Source organism: Brachyhypopomus gauderio, chromosome 19, assembly GCF_052324685.1.
Source record: "Brachyhypopomus gauderio isolate BG-103 chromosome 19, BGAUD_0.2, whole genome shotgun sequence".
Taxonomy (NCBI): Eukaryota; Metazoa; Chordata; class Actinopteri; order Gymnotiformes; family Hypopomidae; genus Brachyhypopomus; species Brachyhypopomus gauderio.
In genome coordinates this window covers 2,538,870-2,553,977 of record NC_135229.1, presented here as the reverse complement: position 1 = coordinate 2,553,977, position 15,108 = coordinate 2,538,870, and the positions used below count along the sequence as shown (strand labels likewise).

Below are 15,108 nucleotides of genomic sequence, written 5' to 3'. Positions count from 1 at the left end.
ACGTGTATCTACAATGTCCGGTGTAATTACCGTTACACTGTCATGCATGCTTGCGTAAAGATTCTACGTAGAGTTGTAGTTACAGATAAAATTGGAATACTTTAGCAGACATTCAGTGCATGAACTCAAGTAGACGTGATGACGTAAGAAGCCCCTAGAGTCAAGTGCTTCAGCACCTACGAAATTCCTGTTGGTGGTGTATTTTGTCGAGTACTCGGGTTAAAACTGGTGTGTGCGACCCGGTCTGAGCACATCGAATTTAAGCACATTCACTTATAATGAAGTGGTTGCACTGGACTCCGAGGCTCAGAATCCATGTTAAACGCAAATAATTTTTGAGCAACCAGTAGTAGACAGAAACAGAGGGATATATTAAGGCCTAACAAACAATATATTAATAGTAGTAATAATAATAATAATAATAATAATAAACATTTTTATAACGAAGTCCTCACACGACCAGTTGTACCAGAAGAAGTGTCATTCAGTCCCCACTTAACACAGTTAAGCGACCATTCTGTCATTCTAACGAAAAGATTTTGCGCTGGAAGTAGCGGATCTAGTTGGCCTTCTGCCAGATTTGGCATGACAGCAAGGTTTCATTCTTTAAACAGATGTTACACTTGTGCTTGCGATTAGATTTCGTCGGGAGGACCAAATGATCTGCTAGGTCTAAATGACACCATCCGTGGTGTAAGTATCTTGAGGCAGTTGGCACCCTAGAGATAAGACCTGGTGTATGGGAAATAGTTGATGATATAGCAATGACCGGAAAGTTAAACGAAATATTTAGTGCTAAAAAAAATGTCACAGAGATAGTCGCTTACGTTGGAGGCAGCTGTAGTGGTCGGTTTTATTGTTATTTTATCCAATTTTATAGGAAATCAGTTGTAGTCCATTCAAATACAAATTCTTCAAATTAGGATGCCAGGATGGAGATACGCGTTTTTAGATTTTGCTGGCATTACATCATAAGACCTGTTGGCATCACACCAGACTCATTAAGAGTGTTCAGACACCTTATCTCACCGGGCTTGTGTGTGTTTAAATGGATTTAAATTGCGCAAACATTGCGAGCAGATATTCTACTGCTCCAAAACAGAAACTAGAAGACTATTTGAGGGAATATGCATTTTTAGATATGTAGTCACAGCTGGTTCATAAAACGTGCACTGCTCAATGTGAGGATGTGTTAATGCAAGGTTGTAAAAGCAAGTGTGTTAATAAGTGCAGTAGGTACAGGATGAGGTGTGGCTTCCGTTACATACGCCCTCCATCCTGGTTTGCTCAGTGATGGTATATTAATAACATTCCTTATTAAATATTTAAGCATGCTTTCTTTTTTATCAGTCCTTCTCGGAGTTTAGATTTTAATACTGTGTAACTCACTTTAGGCCAGAAATATTTGTGTGCTGGTGTTTAGGCCCAAAACGATATTAGACAGAAAACACATCTGCATACACTCCTTATACATCCCCCCCCCCCCCCCCCCCCCCCCCCACCACACACACACACACATGTCCCACCCCACATGCACAAATGCACACTTCCGCACACTTTCTTTGCTGGAGCGAGCAGTTAAGGACCAAATAACAGTCACATGTCACGATGCAAAACGGAACAATGACGACGACGACAAAAAAAAAAGAGTTAAACTAACAACTCGCACACAACGCCGCCACTAACCACAACCATGCTCATTTGCAAAATGTATACGAATTCTTTTTGTTGCATCGACTAGACCAGCGGAGTCTGGAAAAACCACTGGGCTGCAGACGGAAACTCTGTCCCTGCGGGGGAGACCACTGTCCGCACCCCAGCAGCGCCCTGACCCCACGCACTGTAATTAAACACAAGCCGTGAGGCGGCGGTTGAAATGGGTCTGGTTACAGTTCCCAACGCTTTCTCGCCGCCTCACACTTAGGGCCCCTGTTCACTCCAGCAGTGATGATGCCCTGTTAGCATTTTCTCTGCATGCTATAAACTGCCATGGGTCTCTAAGATACTGTGCAAAAAGATCCTTTTTGTTTGTGTGTGTGTGTGTGTGTGTTTTACCTCCGACGTTTTGCCCTGTTCAGCGTAGGATGCTCATAACTATGTGCCAATCAGTCTAAGAGACGGAGGTCAGTATTGTGCTGTTGACGTCTGCTACAGTATAGCCACATACTCAGACCGCAAAGGCAATGCAGAGGGAGTTATGTCGCTGCAGTGGGCGGAGCTGGGGGAGTCACTGGCAGGGGGTGGGGCCTGGGGCACGGGGTGGGGCCTGGGGCAGGGGGTGGGCTGACATACACCCTTCTTGTTTACTCCCACATGGGGAACACCAGGCACATTTCAGGGTCCAGAAGAAGTGTACCCATCATCTCAGAGAGTGCCACTCCGCAAAGATACACAAACCGGGCGATGTAAGAGTGATGTAAGAGTGATGTAAGAGTGATGTAAGAGTGACAAAGCAGAACATTCCAGGCCTTGTGGCAGGGCTGCAGAGTTCTTTGACAGTTGGAGGTGTATTATAGTATTATATATCCTGTGGTGGACCAGACAAGCAACTGTACAAATATAACAACACACACACACATATACATTTATATATATGCATACATATACATATACACACACGTGTGTGTGTGTGTGTGTGTGTGTGTGTGTGTGTGTGTGTATCACTTTATTTAAACTTTTGATTGCCAAAAAAGGAATCGTTTCGTTTTTCATAGCTTGCCATGACTATAATTATCTAACACTTTGTGCATGCTGTTGGCTAGACACGTAGAGACTTTTTTAGTAAACGGAAAAGAAAACTTAAAAATGCATTGTTGCACTGTTTTGTTTGTTTGTTTGTTTTCAACCAATACCTCTAAAGGTAAAGGATCAAAAGAGTTAACAGCATATGAGCAGGTCTAATCAAAACGAGAGAGCACAGTGCGAGTGATACTTAAAGAAGCGTTCGCTCAAATCGTTTGAGTGGTAAAACCACAGACGTGTTCTCACTCCACCTGTAGGATCAATCTGGATCATTCAAAATGCACCGAATCAGATTTTTGCGATTATTTGAACCAACGTAACACACTGGGTTATGCATTAAAAGGTCTACGTTTGTATACTGCTGCATAGAGCATCCACGCTGACAAGCTGTGCATCAAACAAACACACTAGTCTCAGACACTTGCCGTACGTGCTGTTAGTGAACGATTAACTGACTCGTAGTACTAGAAGAGAAGGCAGAACTCCCAGCACATCAGGTGTGGGCATCACATCACGGCAGTATGGTTTTATTTACTGTGCTTTTTCTATATGCTGTTACTACCTGAATTAAGCCATGTTAGCTTCGATCTCTCTTCTGGCTCCTTCTGTACGCCACTGTCCTCTGCTGAATCAAGCTGCATACGATATACGAAAAACATAAGAACCTCAACCTTTCTATTCAACGTGTAATGTCATTTTTAAAGAGTTATTTTACTGCCAGAATCTAGCCTCGCTTACGATGTGTCTGCTCGAGTGAATGTTCAGAATGACGTTGTACAGACGAGAAGGGTATTGACGTAGGGACGTAGGACGCTGTAGATTAATACAATATAATATTCCGATGAATGATTTTGATTATTATTGTGTTATTATAATGAATGATGTGTGTTGGGAGATGAGGTATGAAATCAGTATACTACTGGGGGCGGGGCGGGGTGGGCGGGGCTTATATTGTTAGCACAGGAATCTTTTTTCAGGTACGGTGGGAGGTATGGCGCTCGAGTTTGGTTCGTTAGTCTGGTAACAGCTGATCTCAGACCAGCTCTTCTTTCTTCGGTCATGACCTTGTTGATAATGAGGCAGAGAGCAAGACTGCACCTGGATCAGCATGAACAGAGCAGAGAGCGAGTGGGTGGGGTTTCTTAGCACAATGTACGAGACAGATGTAAACTGAATATTGAATCCTATTATTAAACTATGTCCAAGAAATTCTTTGGAGGGATGTGGAACATGAGCTGAAATCAAGTTAGCACTCTTGGTTCAAGTTGTTGCCTTAACCAAAGCAGGCACAACTACACACCAGTGGGATGGGCTTTAGAATTGGAGGCGGGGCCAGTCAAATCAGCCCTGCCCCATCCAAAGCTGATGGACATGGGGGGGAAAAACAAATCAACCCCGTTCCTCTCCCTCCTGAACTTGCTGCTTTGACAATTAAATGTGCAAAAGGTTTTATGGTTTTATATTTATTTCTGTTGTAAAATTACTTAATTATTTTGTTTTATTTATACGTTTATTTATGAATATTAGGGTATTTGATTTCTTTTTCTTTTCTGACATTAAGATGTATGTATAAATAAGGCTTATTGGGGCTTTTTCTCTTGTTCTCCTTTTTTCAATTTTACAGTAAAAACTTTAAATGAACTCTAACATTCTGTGTCACGTTAATATTTGTGGGGGCCATTGAGCAAATTCCTTATACCGTCAAAACAGAAAAACAAGGGAATGTGTCCACAGAAAGCTCACGTGGGACTTAGATCAGGCATCAATTGTCCAAAATAGATATTTCTAGCCATGTTCCGGGTGAGCTGAAATAGGTGTGGTAGCTAAGAATAACATGATTTGAAATGCCCAAGGAGGTTTTAGTAGTCAAATCCAACTTTTATAGTTTATGTTTGGAATTTATAATATATTTATTCAGTGAGAAGCGTGTAATACAATGCTGCACATCCGATATTAATTGCGTGTACTTGGTGAGCAATACTGAGGTCAACTCTGAGTCAGCCCTCCTTCCGAGAGGAAACCTTTCAACGAAACAAATTAAGTTACCTATGTTTCATACCTGGGCCTCTACCAAGTGGGACAAGTTGCCCCTTTGACTTCTGAGATTAATTGCCCCAGTTATGATGATGCACTGTGGCTGTTCGATGGGAGAAGCTGTCAGTTTGTCTTGATTAGAATCAGCTAATGAGGACCCGTCTCTCCCGGGCCTTCGCTGTTTCCTCGTCTTCATCAGTGCTGTCCGAGGGCTGCCTTCAGCTCCATGGCCAGATTATGAATTAGCAATATCATTATGAGTAAGAATAATATTGCCTGCAGTGCAAGAGACATGGGGGACTGGTTTATCTCTACGCTTTGTGACTGAGGTACTTAACACCCACCCAGTCTCTCTAGGTGAAAGTTTTACATCAGGAAACGGCATTACAGTACGTTGGGGAAACGTCTGAAGGCCGGGCCTGGAAAGTGAGACAGCCCAGGTGAAGCAAACTATAGCGCGGACGTCGAAGACTGCAGCACACACACAGTTGCCGTCTCCTCTCCTCAAGACAAGTCCCTATAGCTCCAAGGAGCCCCATAAAACCTACTTTGAAATTCCCGAGCATGTCGTCAGCTATCAGCTAGCAGCTAGCTTTGAGGAAGTGCTGACGGGAGTGCTTCCTGACACACTGAACTTAAACGAATTGTAGAGCGGTAATTGAAGCTTAAACGAATATTTGTGAATATTCTAACGAGGTGCTATTTTAACACAGTTCAGTGACCAGCAGGCCTATGAGCTTGTGTGTGGGTTACAGCACCAGACGGTTTGCTGAGTCCGGCAAACTAAAACATCACAATGAAGCATTCAGTCTTGATCAGATCTTATTAATAATAATAATAATAATAATAATAAAATCTTCCATGTAGTCTCCACACAAGAGGCCTGCAGATACACAGTTCTCATGGAAAGTAATAACAGACTTGAATCTGAAATCTCTCCTCTTGTAGAGGAGAGACCGATCTACATTTGGTGCTGCACTGACGTATGGGGCCTGGTTATTAAGATATTTTTCGGGCTGGATCGCTTTGGAAGTGTGGCAACTTGGTAGGAAATGATGTTGGAATGATGCCAGTATAGCAGACTCTCTGGCATATTGAGAAACTGGGGCTCACCCCCAATTACTGCAGCTCTCAATTAAGACAAGGAAATTGGAACTAACCTGGCCTTCACAGCAATGTTCTGATAGCTCGTTTGTCAGCTAGCAGAGATGCACTGTTCTCACTGCAGAAGATGCCTGTTAATTATAAAGCAGAGGTGGAGCTTAAGGGCCGTAGAGACCGCCTTTGTGAACACCGACTGGCTGAGAAAGTCATGCTGTGTTCTTAACTGAGTATCTGTTGAACTGATTCAAAAGAATAAATATTCTATGTCATGAATAATGTGTTATATGCCATTTAATTGACTGTGCAATTTGAATTTTTAAAAAGTCAATGCAATTTAAAGATGTCTGGGGTTTTACATGCATCACATATATTTAAAGCAACACAACTCCATTAAGGTTGTCTGCTCTAGTACAAGTGGACTAAAACCAACACAGCCCTGCCAAACGTACTGCTCTGGAAAAAACTAATGTAAAGAGACAACTTGAAAAATCTCCATTCCCCTGGATTTACTGTTTATAGGTATGTTTGAATAACATTTACATTTTTTTTCCCAAAAAGTACATTCTGACAACATTTCTCCAAAAGAACAAATAAAATAGGAATTTAAAGCATTGATTGGCAGACAATAACTGGTCAAAATAACAAACAGATTCAGTGTCCTTAGACACCAAATGAAAAAAAAGTTCTACAACACAATACTAATGTATTAACTTTGGAAGAGATCAGAAATCGATATTTGGTGGAATAGATGCGATTTTCAATCTGAGCTCTTGTGTGTCATTTACACTGTTGGTTAGATATGATGTGGTTCATGTCACCCAGTCACTGCCCCCATTACTGCGTTCAACTGTCACTCACACCCGGTCTCTGAAACTGTGTCTCCTTTAGTCAAAACCTAACACACAGCAGCCAAAGCCACAAACACAACATGCAACACATCTCACACAAATGGAAAACAATATTCATATAATAATTCATATTCATATATATATATATATATATATATATATATATATATATATATATATATATATATATATATATATATATATAGCTTTTAGCTATTCAGCTCACTAGCATCTAGCTTCGAATCAGGACTTCCCAAATTACATTTATCCAGATAAAAGCATATTCATATATAGCAATATAGGTAAATTTCTCTGATTAAGATACATACAAGCATTAAAAAGCACAACGTTTAAGGGTATTAATGATAAATTAATGATAATAAAATGAGCAGTAAATTGGGGGTATATCAAAAAAGTCAAAACAAAATACCAAATAACGTTAACCTCATGAAGCCAGTTGTGTGTTTAATGCGGACATTATCTGCAAATATACTTTTTCCAATGATCTTTTACATGTAAGTTAAGTTTTGACATGTTAAAGATGAGAAACGTACCTTAAATACAAAGTGTATGATGGCGCCCGTTTTGCAGATTGCCGCTATTTCTGATTTGAAATGAATGAAATTAAGTTCTCCCAACGTAATTCACAAATGTTACTCTGAAATATAGAAAATATAAGTAGATGTTGATGAGATTATAGAGTTCAGTTTATACTGTAAAACTGTACGTTCAGTGAACATGAAAATATTTACAAACAGCATGGGCCTCTCTATTATGCCAGTTTTAAGTACAATTTTGATTATCATTTACTTTCAGTCAGCATCAATTTTTACAGTGTACTACCGTGTGTAGTATGTGTGTAGTCTGCTGTAAAGGTCTTAGCACTCATACTACATAGCACACATACGTATAATTCCTGGATTTTCCACTAATTTTTCCTGGCTTGCACTAATTAGAAAACCCAGCAAGCTTGAGTAAAATCCTGGGAAGGAGTTTTACTTTCTGAACCTGGAATTCACACCTCAGATATATACTCACAAATATACTGGTTATTTATGCATATTCAGTACACACACACCATAAAGTCAAACACAATTATGAATGTTTTTCTTTTTTGCATGAACAGAACTTCAACACTGTATATACTGTAATACATACATAAAATCCAAAGGGTCCATCTTGTCTCATATTTGGGTCTAGCTACAAGATCTCATTGACATCACAGCTGATGTCCTCTCTGGCCACACAGCGGGGGAACAACCTTCTGGAATGATTCATCCACCCCGTCACACTCCCCCATCAATGTCACCACAAGCCTCCTCCATCGCCTGGAGAAGGGACGTGTGATGGTGGGGTTTGCAACCATCTCCAAGCTGAAAAGATCTCAACAGGACTGAGGAGAGGGGAGTTTGGTGGAGGTGAAGCACAGCACATCATGGGGTTTGAGTGAACCAGTTTTGTATTTGAGCAGCCCGGTGGAAACATCATCAAATCCGGTCTGCTCTGGTCCATCGCCATAGTGATGGAGGATGAGTATGTTTTGCTCCGTGTTGAGGAAGGTGATGATGTGGGCAGTGTTGTGGGGACCAAGAGTGGCATGATGACGAACACCACCATTCTGATCTGATCTCATCTCATGGTTGCTCGTCCTCTTCCTCATTCACATCCTCTTCTTCATTATCTCTGTGCAGTATTGGACTCCATTTTGTACAAACCAAGATATGAAACTTGTGACCTCTTTATTGGGCTCTGGCTGTGATTACTAAATGTTTGTATGAATGAGCTAGAAGTGTTTTTAACTGTGAGAACTGGGTTTGAATAATTGGTACGTGGGTGTTGGAGTTGCATGGCAGCGTTTTCCAAAGGAACATGGTTTGGAATGTTGTGTCTAATGTTGGAAACTGTGTTTAATGTTTTGCAAAAAAATGTGTTTTAGAATTGCTAAATGAGTGTAAGACAGAAAATGTGCTTAAGGTTTAGTGCAGCGGGTAAGTATTTAGGCTACATGAGTTAGTGGTTCCCAAAATGGTGCTATAAGGACCAGTTTGAGGGTCTTGGTGACTGCTGTAAGTAGAATGAGACGTGTTGTGCTGCAATTCAACAATGGAATGGAGCGACTTCCGTACGGGCGGAGGTGGAATTTTGAAGAGTCGTTTGCTGCCCGATGCTGCCACCACGTGGTTGAAACAGTTAAGGCAATGTAAAGAACAGATTGGGGAACTGACATTTGAAGTGCTGAACCGCTCCTATCAAGACATTAGGTGGTCTGTTGTGTAGGAGTGTGTAATTATTATAAAGCAGCAATTCCACTGAGACTCCAATTTTGTCATTTGCGTGATGTAACTGATTTAAACTTGGAGATCTAATTATTTACATTGGTATTTACAGTGCATACAGCATTGAAGTAAGCACAGATCCTTTTCGTTGTGATAAATATACACGCAACGGCCATTTCTAATCTTTGCAGCTTGCTAGCAAGCTTGAATACAAAGTGTTCTCGTGTGTTATGCAACCGTCTACTGCAACACACAGAGCAGTTACGACCTCGCTAATTACATGTGGGTTTTATTCTGGGGAAAAGCCGGTGCTTGGAAAAAGGAACTCTCCGTCACCGAGTACAGGTCGCCACGGCAACACGGAATGGCACAATGACGACAAGAACGGGGGACGACCACATACGGGCGTTCTGGAACGCAGTCTGCGTCACAGAGCGGTTGCGTCACTAAACACGCCCACCCACCGCCGACCTGTGTCGACGTCACAATGGCCAATGACAATACCCAAGCAACCGGCACCGTCATCCTGTGTGTGTCCACTACGAAGGGTGCAAATTAAGGAACGGCGAATCTAGTACTCGAGTGTGTAGTTACAGCTATCGTCCACTAGGGACACTAGACAGCGCTTTACTTGTCCATGGTGGAGCCTGAAGTGGTATACATTAACTAATATAACCTCTGAACTCAAGACTGTTCGCTGTGTGGAAGTGTGTGGATATATAGCCTAGATACACAAGGCCATGTGCAAGATAAGAGGCAGTGATTAGTTTTCTATCAAAAGTGCACAGGTATCTTTAGGGTTTCACAAATATGGGAATTTTACAGTGACTGGTATATTTAATCCGTACATAGTAAATATATATAATAATACTATTTAACTGTTTTACACCAGTGGCTTACCAGTAGTCAAACCAGCTAAATAAGCACAAATCTGTCCAAAGATTTATTAACCTTTATGCATCCGAGTACATCCAACACAATGCAACCCCCAGTCGATAAATTATTTCTCTGACCACAAATGTCTTGTTCACCCTTCAGGGGTTTTGTTCAACACAGCACACAAGCAAGTCCCGAGTCTCACGGAGCCGAGCCGTGTTCAGAGCGTTCTGCACTCCTCCGCCTGCTCTCTGAAACCCGATCGATACGTCCCGTCCCCCCCGAGCCAGAGGACACGTCGCCATCGTCTACAGAGTAGGTCTGTGTAACCTCCTTAAGTGGGGTTAACGCGTGTGTGCCGCTGCGACAGGAGAACATGGCAGACGAGTGCTGTGCTGGTTTCTGAACAGGTGTGAGATCAAACGGGCTCGGACCAAACAGACGAGAGGAGCAGAAACGGGGGCAACAGAACACTCAGTGCTGTCTCACCGGGGTCAGGGGTGGCTGGCATCATACCACAACCTCTAAAAGCTGAAATTAAACAATCGTACCAGAAAAGGAACAGTCTAATATTGGTAATTTAAATGTTGGTAAGATATTTTCAGTTAGCTGACCTCTTTATTCAATGGACAGATAAAAACCAACAATCCTAGTCCTTGTCTGGATTCAGCACTAGGTCATGTGACAGACTGGGTCAGACATCATGGGTCAGGAACACTCAACAATTACGAATAAACGTGTCAGGATTAAAAGACCCCCAAATCCATAACCTGATTGTTGCTTTTAAGAACCATTAACACTACAAAACCAGTAGAAAAAGTCAAAATGAAAGAACACATGTTAAATGAACCTTCACTGCTGCAAGAACCCCGAGGCTACGTGTCATGCACAGTAAATCACCATGGTTACTCAAACCCAAGGGCAGTTATAATTTATAATCTTCTGTTTTGAATTACCAGGCAAAAAGGTTGGACTCGCCTAAATAATGTTTCATAATCCTAAAGTCATTTTGGTTCAAGGGCTTATGCACAAGTGCGTTTGTAAGACAAATAAAATGTGAAGTCCATTTCTAAAACAAACATTTAAAGGTGGGTTGGCCTCCCGCAGAGCTCGCACGTACAACCAGGAGGTGCAGGAGAACCGACCCAGGGTCCGACCAAAAGAGCAGCTGGGTGCAACTACATGTGCCATAACCAGACATACTCCCCTAGTTCTTACAGAAACTACACAGCCACAGAAATATTTCCCTTCTGGCTCACGTTCATAGATGGACTTGGCAGACTCTTTGCTGATTTACTGTGAGGTTTTTCATTCAAGGGTAGCCTTGAAAACGACTTTTCGATTACATTCACCATAATGAACTCTTGTAGACACCATAAGTTGACCAAGGTTACATACACGCAATACCCTTCAGAAAGAGCGGGCTGCTTTAAGCCCACCTACGTAGTGAAACATAGGCCTACATTTAATTTGTCGGATTTAGATTACTGAACCCTTTAAAATATCAAGTTTAGTAGGTTTGTTGATTTTAGACTTAGCAGCTTTTCGGACAACTGACACTTTATAAAATTGGGAACTTTTTGAAAAGTTAAATGCTGGCATGCACGCACATTTCCTCTGAATGGCACATGAACGATTCTCTCCATCTCATGACTGCTCTGCTCTAACCACAGACAGCTGCATCTCCGCTGTTTGCAAAGCGTGATTGATGCGTTGAACCGGTCCAAACAACCAGTTAAATACAATCCCAGCCAAAGCAGTCGGTCCCAAATTGTTCATGAACAGAACATACATCAATCATGACGTCTCAAAGAACACAACCTGTATCTGGATTTAAAGTGTGCACACTGCATATCAGATGCTCGCAAAGACGTCAAAAGCATCAGTCCAGTACAATCCTGCAACGCAGCCGTCACCAGCACAGCTCGGTAAGAAAGTGGATGACTACCCATGCGCGGAAACCATGGCAACCGCCACTACGGTTCCCCGTTCGCCGTGAGCGCGCGAGCGTCTCGAGGCGGACGCAAACGCGAAGAGGACCGAGATTTAATAAAGTGTGACCCAAACTCGGGGTCGTACAAACAGACCAGGGTCAAATCATATCAATTCCAAGACCGTCGACATGGACCACCCAACCGAACCGCACACAGCACAGACGTGACCAAACAATGGGTTTAAATACACCCAACAGGGAACACCTGAACACAATGACGAGGGGCGGGGTTACAAAACACAAGGCGGGGCCAAGACTGACAGGTCGCACATGGCTACATAAACAGACTTGACAGGTGGGGGCGGGGCTAGACGTGACACTATCATGTCAAACATGCTATTTCACACCAACTTTAGGACAGCAGTGCTACACGGAGAATGAGCTCCACACCTCGTTCCTGGACAAGACCAGCTATGTCTTCCTGATGTTCTGGTAGTCAATCCTGTCCGACGTTACAAGGTGAAGTAATCTGAAGGAGAGCAAACACATCTTTTCAAGCGTTTGGGCAATCTAGCAAAACTCTTGATATCAAAGTGCAGCAGAGTAATCACCTGTATGGCCAAACGTACGTCCTGAAAGATGTTCATCGGTAGACAATTTGGTCCATCACCATCAGAGGATGACATCATCATTTGGAGACATCTAAGCAACAAGCCAGGCTCTCAGGCAACCTAGAACCTCATCCAGTTGGCCTGAAAACGGCATAAAGGGACCCCTGAGGTGATTAAAGTAGCTGAGCTGACCTACCATCTGACAAAAGATGGAGCACCAACCACCTGTTTAGGTGGGAGTCTTGAAATACAGTGGAGTTGTGGTGGGAAAACTACACGCAATCTTCTAGATCCATGTGATGGACTGTACAAATCTTGCTCAAACATGGAGGACGAACCGCTGTTCAGTTAACTAGAACGTCACTGCTCACAGCTGACTTCATTCTCCTGCTGTGGTGTAGACTAACGCTGGCTGATGACACCTATGACCATCATAAATCACAGTGGCATGTTCTATGGCAGCTTTGCACCACAACACCATACAGCTTCAATGCCACTTCATCCTCTATTGCTGATCCCAGATCAGTCACGGTTGCATTAGGCAGTGAAGATGAAGAGGACGTCCTTGTCAATCTATGATTCATCACGTTTTCATAAGCAAGGAGAGGAGTTTCTGGAAATGGTGGAGATACAGCTGATGGCGGCAGTGTGCAATGGAGTGTGAGCAGGAATAATGCACGTGTGGAGGAAAGCACAGGGCAGGGTGCCAAACAAACAAAAACAAATAAACAACAACAACAACAGCCTGGAGAGAGGTGTGGAGGCAGACGGAGTGGGGACAGGTGGAGACAGACAGGTGAAGGGCCTAGCACACATTTGTTAGTTGCAATTATTCAAGAAGGTAACGTATATTATATACCTTGTTATTAGCATGTACCTCTAATTGTTTATTAGATAACTCGTTAATGAACTACCTATGCGCTGATTGAAATTGTAATTGTTCAGAATGTGTAGTTTTGATACATAGTAAGAAAAAAAAAACTTTTATTCTATTTGTGTAATTGTACAATTAGTCAGTCTTTAAAAAATAATATCTGATCATAAATGCATTGTTTTTATTCATGTAACAAATAAATCGTACTAAATCTAACATTTCAATTTGAACGTCACTGTATTTTCTACGTTAGTCTTACATCATTAATAAATGACATCTCATTGTGTGACGTCAATCTGCATTGTAATTTAACTTCTTCTCCACTTTCAGCAACTTGTGATTCCTGTAGCTTCCCAAGAATATTAGCGGCCAGCACTGCTTTAAAATATTACTAGTAGGGTGACAGACATGCACACAGCAGCAACACATCTGCAGACAAACAAAGCAACATTTAAATTAGTTCCACTCTTGGACAGCAATGCATCTCACAGTAACCCAGTATATGTAGCCTATATAATAGTTCATATTTTATTTATTTATGATGTTTGTTATTTTTTCATTAATTACTTAGAAGGGTTAGAGGGGCCTGTCTGCACACACTATCCAAACCTTTAACTGGTGCTGAACATGCCTTAAAAATGTTTTTTTACCATATATCTGCCCAGGTCCTGGAGACTGGTGAGGCGTGTCCTCTCCTCGGTTGGGTGATGTGATAGGCCGCCTCGGTCGGGTGATGATAGGCTGCCTCGGTCGGGTGATGTGATAGGCCGCCTCAGTTGGCTGCTTCTAGGTTGGTTGCAGTTAACAAAAACCAGGAGCAAGTTCCAAAATGTAAATAAATCAGAAGAGGCGATTCCATCTGAACGTGTTCTAAAAGGCCAGATAAAAGTCTTAATATGGGCTTAATGTCTTAAATAACATAATTACCAAATGAACCGTTACTGATCACAGATAACGTGTCCATCTACATATATCACACCTGTGCTGCTAGATAAAATGGTTGTAAACTGCAGTACTTTACCACTTATTGAAATAACTTGGAAGACCTTTCCAAAGAGAACAGTCAACACACACACACACACACACACACACACACACACACACACACACACACACACACACACACACACACACAGAAGAGTAAGTAGATCTGCTTTGATGGTCTGCTTTGTAGGACATGTTGAGAGTGAACATGCTGCTTGTATCACTGCAACCTTACACCACGAATGTAACGCTAAGGTAGACTCGCTCTTCTGTACCCAGACCTGTGCCACACAACATATTTCAGTATTAAAACGCCAGGCACAGATTCTGTAGCCAGCATACTGGACAACACTGTAGATTTATGACAAACACCGTTTTCAGTGCAAAAAAATATCTCTTTTATTATTTAGGATAGCATCGTTACACAAACAGACGACATGAACAGTTCTGACACGTCTTAGGGGTGCCTACCGAAAACGTTAACTTTGGCGGAGAAGCAGCAAAGTTTAAGAACGCGGATAAAAGAGGAAACTAGGGTAAGAACTGGAAGCCTGCAGACCACACAATAAAACCACATTCACAGGAGAATCAGGAAAGAGAATTACTAACTCACAATTAGAAAGAGAGAGAGAGATCGAGAGAGAGAGAGAGGGAGAGAGAAATAGAAAAAATGCACGGTGCAATGCTAAGCTTCACTTAAATCAAATGTTTCAAAGCTTGAGATCAACACCTCAGTTTATTCCCCTATTTGGGGGGGGGGGGGGGGGCAGCTGAAGCACTGATGAGGAGAAGGCGTTTACTATGCAGGCGAGCACACACACAGCTC

The 15,108-nt window shown here is 42.2% G+C and overlaps 1 protein-coding gene across 1 annotated transcript in view; it reads left to right on the top strand.

Annotated features, from left to right (window-relative positions):
• The window catches only part of LOC143482906 (CUGBP Elav-like family member 5), a 20,817-nt gene extending 19,108 nt beyond the window's left edge, over positions 1-1,709 (top strand). The window contains exon 7 of the mRNA XM_076981481.1: positions 1-1,709. This exon is cut by the window's left edge and continues 1,712 nt beyond it. The gene's annotated coding sequence lies outside the window, so the exon portion shown is untranslated.
• The last annotated feature ends 13,399 nt before the right edge of the window (positions 1,710-15,108 follow it).